Source organism: Lycium ferocissimum, unplaced genomic scaffold (genome assembly GCF_029784015.1).
Source record: "Lycium ferocissimum isolate CSIRO_LF1 unplaced genomic scaffold, AGI_CSIRO_Lferr_CH_V1 ctg2330, whole genome shotgun sequence".
NCBI classification, from domain to species: Eukaryota; Viridiplantae; Streptophyta; class Magnoliopsida; order Solanales; family Solanaceae; genus Lycium; species Lycium ferocissimum.
The window spans coordinates 216,176-222,953 of NW_026720884.1; the positions used below are offsets into that span (position 1 = coordinate 216,176).

At 40.5% G+C, this 6,778-nt stretch overlaps 1 pseudogene; it reads left to right on the top strand.

Annotated features, from left to right (window-relative positions):
• Positions 1 to 4,627: 4,627 nt before the first annotated feature.
• LOC132043358 (uncharacterized) lies at positions 4,628 to 6,568 on the top strand (annotated as a pseudogene).
• The last annotated feature ends 210 nt before the right edge of the window (positions 6,569 to 6,778 follow it).

Sequence of the window (6,778 nt, forward strand, 5' to 3'; positions counted from 1 at the left end):
ATAATCGTCTCAAGATGGCTAATAGTAAGGCGCTTAAAATTCTATAGAATTGACTAAGTTTTCGATAGGTCTGCCTTCTAGTCAAATTTCCTGAAAATCCATTGCGAATTTGAGAAAACTTAAAACATTAAAGTTGTAGCCCTTTGAACTAGATTTCCAACGGTATATTGTGGAGCCCAAATGGAGCTTTGTGCTAGGAGTTACTCCCATTTTACCGAATGCTATCAGAAATGGCCTAAGGCACCGCGCCAAGTAAAAATTACATAAAAATGTAATTTTCATCAGGTCTTATAATATAGGCCTAGTGTGCCGCCCTGGGCGACGCCAGGGCAGACGCACCAGGCCAAATTATGCCTGAAATGACCTTTTTTCAAATTTTATATGCACCCAACTCCGAAAAACTTTTCCCACTTCATTCTAAACCAACTTTGGAGAGAAACTACCCTAGGTCTTCCACAAAGCATCCAAGGTGAGTTCCTACTTAAACCCCATTGATTATTACATCAATCTAGAAAAGATTAATGCTAGAATCCCCATCTATTCCATAGATTATCGATTGAATCTTCGTCTTGGGCAAAAGAACCCTAGAATCTGAATTCAAGAGGGTTGAACTTCAAAAAGGTAATAATTCTACTCTCTAATCACTTATAGTTGTGAATTGATGAGTTCTTGGGATAATAGTAAATGGGTTTGATAAAGAGAATCATATGAATTATGCTAGGGTTATGGATTGTTGACTTGGGATTGTTGTAATCATGTGGATGATGAAGAATGATGTTAATTGAGATTGTAGAATCAGCTAGAAGTAATAGAATGGGAATTGGGAATGATGCTAATTGAGATTGTAGAATGGGAATTGGGTAAAGAAAACACCATTAATGAAGGTTGTGCAGCTTCATGCCCACCAAGTGTTTGATAAAATGCTTAGATGACCAAAGTATGGATATTGTTGCTAATATAGAATCCCTTTGACTTGTATTGCTATAGATTAAAGTTGAATGGATTGACGAACATTGTGATACGCTCAAAAGCAGGAAGTTAAGGTATGTGAGGCTAACTCTCTACGTTTGGGAACATTGATAATTCTCCCTACGAAACGGTTTATTGATCATTACAGTTGCCTCAGAATTATAGTTATGCTTTAGTTTCCATGAATAGTTGCAGCGCCGTTGTTGTCCAGTTTCATTATTTGTTCATGACTTTCATTCTGGACGTTGTGGACCTAGAACGTAATCTAAATAGACTCGTGTTTCATACCCATGAGTCTCAGTCTAGAAATTTAGTAGGCTTAGAAACAACCAAGACTTCAGTCCCCACAGTTAGTTCTAGAATATGTGTCTCAGTTCAGTATTGTTCATTATTCTAGTGGTCTTAGTCTTTAATAATAATTAATGAATAATTGAGCATATGTGATTGCCCAAGGGCACAGTTTTATATATACGTATACTTGGCTGAGGCCATCGACTGTCGCACTACTTGGCCGAGGCCATAGTTGCGCATTTATTTTTGGCCGAGGCCCCACATATATAAATACAGATAAACAAATGCTTCAGATGCAGAACAAGGAGTATTCATAACTCTACTTCCCTTGTTATTTTAGTTTATATTTTCAGTACAGTTGCAGTTTCAATCTCAGCATGTATTACTAGTTATTATTATTAGGCTGCCTCTTTTCCCGAGCATCCCATTTACAGTTATTTCTTTTGGTTGCTTTACATACCAGTGAAATTAAAATGTATTGACGTCCCCTTTTATTGCTCGGGGCCTGCATTTCACAATGCAGATACAGGTTTACAGGACGACGGATCTGCTTGCTAGGATTTCCAGTATCAGCTGATACAGACAGTCAGTATTTTCAGTACTTCATAGAGGCTTCATAGACTATAGTTGCAGATAGTTAAAGTTTAGCAGACTTTTGTGTTAGCCGTGTTGGCTATGTATTTATACTCTCAGTCTCATTCAGTATTTTTGCTCTTATGTTTATTCAGTATGACATTTAGTAGATCAGCATGTGTTGAGTTTATTTTCGCATTCAATACGTTTTAATATCACATGTTGATTCAGCGAGCCAGTTGGTTCGCTCGGTCATATGCTGTCAGGCACTGAGTGCCGTTTTACGCCCGAGCCATGGTTCGGGGTGTGACAAAGCTTGGTATCAGAGCACTAGGTTCAAGTGTCCTAGGAAGTCTATAAATTCGTGTCTAGTGGAGTTTCCTTTATATGTGTGTACCGGCCACGCATATAAATGGTTAACTACCAAGACATTCAGGATTGTCTCATTTCTTTCTACTCTAGATCGTGCCATGCAGCTTAGAGCGATAGGTAACCTTCTTTTCCTATCGAATTACGTACATTTTAAATGTGCAAGCGACGAGCAGGGAATTCTAGGTCCAACTGAGGATGATTACCCATAGGGGTACAATTGTGAAGTACTTGTTGGTAACGAATGAGACTTAAGGTGATATTGAAAGCGGAATAAAGTGTGAGTCACCCGCGAAGGGGTGTTGTATAATGAATTTGAAAGTTGAGTGATAACGATATACTTGAGAAAGGAGAATGTGAGACAACTGGAAGAGGATAATAGAGAAATTAGCAAAGAAGCTAAGTCTGCAAGAAACGTAAATCATGGAGGATCTTAGGGAGGTGGAGGCAGACAGTTTTCTACAAGAGGTCATCAGGACCCACTCCATCTGCAGCCAGTACACCAGTCCCGAGGTCCAAATATGATCATAAAGGTCAGTTCAGCCAGAAATGGAGTTTCAGAGCACCAGGTTCTCAGTCACAGGCCAGTATGGGCCACAAAGATTTTAGAATCCAATGCGCAACAAGTGTGATAAAAGGCACCTTGGGGTGTATCGTTCAGGCATAGATGTGTGTTTTAGGTACGGCAAGTAGGGTCACTATCTAAAGGACTACCCATAAGTGAAATAGGGTACCAGAGGTAATGTGCTCGGTCCACAAATTCAGAAGCTTCCCGAAACTCTCAAGCCCAGTAGGGGCGTGGTGCAGTAAAATCTGGCAATACGGGCGGTGGTCAGCACAGTCTGTATGCGCTGGCAGGCCGATAGGATACAGAGGCTCGTGAAGATGCTGTCACAAGTATATTAATAGTCTTCACTTTTGATGCTTATGCTCTTATGGATCCAGGATCCACCCTATCTTTTGTAACCCCTTATCTTGCTAAGAAATTTGGGATAGAGCCAGAAAAGTTGCTTGAACCTTTTGAAATGGCCACTCCAGTAGGAGAATCAGTCATAGTTAGGAGTATCGATAGGGATTGTCCAGTCAAAGTGTATCATCGTCTTACTATGGCAGACTTAGTAGAATTGGAGATGGTAGAATTCAATGTAATCATGGGCATGGATTGGTTAGAGTTCTCTTATGCCACCGTGGGTTATAAAACCAAGGTGGTGAGATTCGAGTTAAGGACGCAGACCCTCAGGTCCTAACCCTCCATTCAGTACCCATTGTGAATGAGTTCTTAGAAGTCTTCCCAGATGACCTTCCCGGAGTTTCTCCTGACAGAGAAATTGAATTTGGGATCGATCTACTTCCCGACACAGAATCGATATCTATCCCACCCTACAGAATGGCTCCAACAGAGTTAAAAGAATTGAAGGCATAATTGAAAAATCTTCTTGACAAAGGATTTATTAGACCAAGTGAATCACCTTGGGGTGCATCGGTCTTATTTGTCCGTAAGAAAGATGGATCCTTGCGTATGTGTATAGACTACCGTCAGCTGAACAAGGTCACTATTAAGAACGGGTAGCCTTTCCCCAGGATTGATGACTTATTTGATCAACTTCAGGGTGCTCAGTGTTATTCCAAGATTGACCTCAGATTAGGCTATCATCAGTTAAAGGTCAAGGAGGTTGATATTTCGAAAACAATCTTCAGAATCCATTATGGGCATTTCGAATTTATGGTGATGTCGTTTGGTTTGACAAATGCAACAGCTGCTTTTATGGACATCATGAATAGAATTTTCAAGCCTTATCTCGATCTATTTGTCATTGTGTTTATTGATGACATCGTGATTTATTCCCATAGCGAGGCTGAACATACAGAACACCTCAGAATTGTATTACAGACACTTAAGGATCGAGAGTTTTATGCTAAACTCTCCAAGTGTGAATTTTGGTTGAAATCAGTGGCATTTCTAGGCCATGTTATTTCAGGAGAAGATATGAGGGTAGACTCTCAGAAAATTAATGCAGTAAAGAATTGGCCTAGCCCCACCTCAGCATCAGATATAAGAAGTTTCTTGGGTCTGGTAGGCTATATAAGCATTTCATAGAGGTATTTTTCTCTATCTCAGCTCCGTTGACTAGATTGACTCAGAAGAAAGCCAAGTTCCAGTGGTCTGATGCCTATGAGCGAAGTTTCGAGGAATTAAAAACGAGACTAACTTCTGCCCTAGTTTTGACACTGCCAGAGGAAACCGAAAGGTTTATAGTGTATTGTGATGCTTCTGGAAGTGGTCTCGGATGTGTTTTAATGCAGCATGGTAAGGTAGTAGCTTATGCATCCAGGAAGCTTAAGATTCACGAAATGAATTATCTGACTCATGACTTGGAGTTGGCAGCTGTAGTTTTCGCGTTAAAGATTTAGTGCCACTACTTATATGGACTCCACGTTGATATCTTACACTGATCACAAAAGCCTGCAGTATATTTTTAAGCAAAAAGAGTTGAACCTCAGGCAGAGGAGGTGGGTCGAATTGCTCAAACATTATTATGTGGATATTCTCTATCACCCAGGGAAAGCGAATGTGGTAGCCAGTGCTCTTGTTTGGCATTCTATGGGAATTTTAACGTATGTTGAGGCAAACAAGAGAACTATGGTGAAGGAAGTCCACCATCTAGTAAATTTAGGACTTCAGCTTTTGGACTCCGAAGATGGTGGAGTGGTTGTTCAAAATAGAGCTTATTTCTCCTTAGTAGTAGAAGTAAAAGAGAAGAAGTTTAGTGATCCCTACCTATTGCAGCTGAAGAAGGGGATTCACAAACACAAGACTTCAGCCTTTGAACAAGGGGGAGATGATAGTACTTTGAGGTACAGAGGCAGACTATGTGTTCCATACATAGATGGGCTCAGAGATCGGATTATGTCTGAAGCCCATAATTCCAGGTATTCTATCCACCCAAGTTCCACAAGGATGTATCATGATCTTAAGGAGATTTATTGGTGGAATGACATGAAAAAAAGAACGTCACAGACTTTATGGCCAAGTGTCCAAACTGTCAACAAGTGAAAGCCGAGCACCAGAGGCTTGGCAGGTTGGCTCAGAACGTGGACATTCCCGTTTGGAAATGGGAGATGATAAACATGGATTTCATGACAGGTTTACCTCGCTCTTTTCGAAAGCATGATTCAATTGGGTGATTGTAGATCAACTTACCAAGTTAACTTACTTATTGCCAGTGAAGACTATACATTCAGCAGAAGATTATGCCAAGTTATATATTCAGGAAATCATTCGATTGCATGGGATTCCTTTGTCCATCATTTCAGACCGTGGTGCTCAGTTTATCGCGAACTTTTGGAAATCCTCTCAGAAAGGATTGGGCACAAGGGTGAACCTCAGCACAGCTATTCATCCTCAGATAGATGGCCAGGTAGAGCGTACTATTCAGACTCTTGAGGACATGTTGAGAGCATGTGTCCTAGATTTCAAAGGTAATTGGGATTACCATTTGCCTCTCATTGAGTTTGCTTATAATAACAGTTACCACTCTAGTATCCAAGTGGCACTGTTTGAGGCCTCGTATGGGCGGAGATGTAGGTCGCCAATTGGTTGGTTTGAGGTTGGTGAAGCAGATTTGTTAGGGCCAGACTTAGTTTATCAGGCTATGGAGAAAGTCAAGTTAATTCAGAAGCGGTTAAAAACGGCTCAGAGTCACCAAAAGTCCTATTCGGACGTGCGGCGTAGAGACTTAGAATTTCAAGTTGATGATTGGGTGTTTCTGAAAGTTTCTCCTATGAAAGGCCTTATGAGATTTGGAAAGAAGGGGAAGCTTAGTTCCCGCTATATTAGACCATATAGAATCCTGCGAAGGATCGGGCAAGTGGCTTATGAATTAGAACTGCCACAAGAATTAGATGTTGTACATTAGAATTGCCACAAGAATTAGCTACCGTACACCCAGTGTTTTATGTGTCTATGTTGAAGAAATTCATGGGAGACCCATCTTTTGTAGTTCCCACGGATATTACAGGGGTTAAAGATAGCCTGTCTTATGAAGAGATCCCAGTGGCTATTTTTGATCGTCAAATTCACAAGTTGAGAACTAAAGAGATTGCTTTAGTGAAAGTACTATGGAGAAATCGAAAAGTTAAAGAGGCTGCGTGGAGGCCGAAGAGGAAATGAAGTCCAGATATCCCCATCTCTTTGAAGAGCAAGCAGAAAATGCTAAAGGTAACTAACCTTTTCATTCAGATCCTTATAGTATAATCTCCATGTTTTTCAGTATTCAGTCAGTCCAGTATTCAGTCAGCTCAGTATTCAGTCAGTTCAGTAGACATTCAGTTCAGTAATCATGTATTCATTCAGTCAGCTCAGTGATCACATGTCTCAGCTAGTCAGTTTTAGGTATCTTAGTTACAGAGTAAACTCTGCCGAGCTTCTGTAGAGTCTCAGAATTAGCCGTGATTATAACCAAGACCATCATCCGAGGACGAATGATCCCAAGGGGGAGATAATGTTACACCTCATATCTTAGAATTAAGGTTCGACTCATATCTTTAGAGTTTTAGTGGAAAAACTGAAGGTTTG